We start from the raw sequence: 791 nt of genomic DNA, 5'->3' as shown, positions 1-791 counted from the left end.
TTTCGCTTGTCTTTTCAGAATCTTCTTTCCACGAGGCGCAGGCGGGCTTCTTCCAGACCCGCCCATCATGTTGGCCCTCAAGATCCAAACTGACGTTGCTCATTTCGACAGGTTTCCGGAATACACCGATCCGTTCGAGATCCCAACAGAAATCATGGCGACAGCCGTTCCTCCCCGCAACAAGGCCCTCGGCACCGTCCTGACCGAGTCCCAAGAGCCCAGCCGACACCCATCTCCTCAGCCCACACATTTCAGCGTCCCTCATCTCTCCCAAACCAACGGCAATGGCCACCGCGTCCTGCGTTCGGCCACTGTTGGCTATGTCGCTCCCGAATTCGTCGGCAAGGACGAACAGATGAAGCAGGTCAAGGACCTTGTTTCCTCCCAGGGCTGGATTCCCCCTACCGTCGTTGACGACCAGGTTACTTGGTTTTACGAGTCGCTCGGTATCGACGATGTGTACTTCAAGATCGAGACACCTCAGGTCATCGCCAGCCAGGTGACGTCTCTTTACGCTGCCAAAGTCGCTGCGTATGCGCGCGAGGACAAGCGCGAGGAGATCAGGCTAGATATGGAGGCTGAGGATCACGCCATCTACATCGACACCAGTGAGGCTGGTCGTACCATCACAAATGGCCCTCGTTACGAGAGCAGGCTCGAGGCCAAGTACCTGGATCACACAGGCCGCTCCAAGTACCGCGTTGAGACCTTCCGCTCTCCTGGCGTCCTCGGGTGCCTCCCCCAGCTCCAAGGCTACCCTGTGCTGCTACTTCGGCTAACCAGTGCATCTA

Source organism: Verticillium alfalfae, genomic scaffold (genome assembly GCF_000150825.1).
Source record: "Verticillium alfalfae VaMs.102 supercont1.26 genomic scaffold, whole genome shotgun sequence".
Taxonomy (NCBI): domain Eukaryota; kingdom Fungi; phylum Ascomycota; class Sordariomycetes; order Glomerellales; family Plectosphaerellaceae; genus Verticillium; species Verticillium alfalfae.
Note: the sequence above shows the minus strand (reverse complement) of the source record.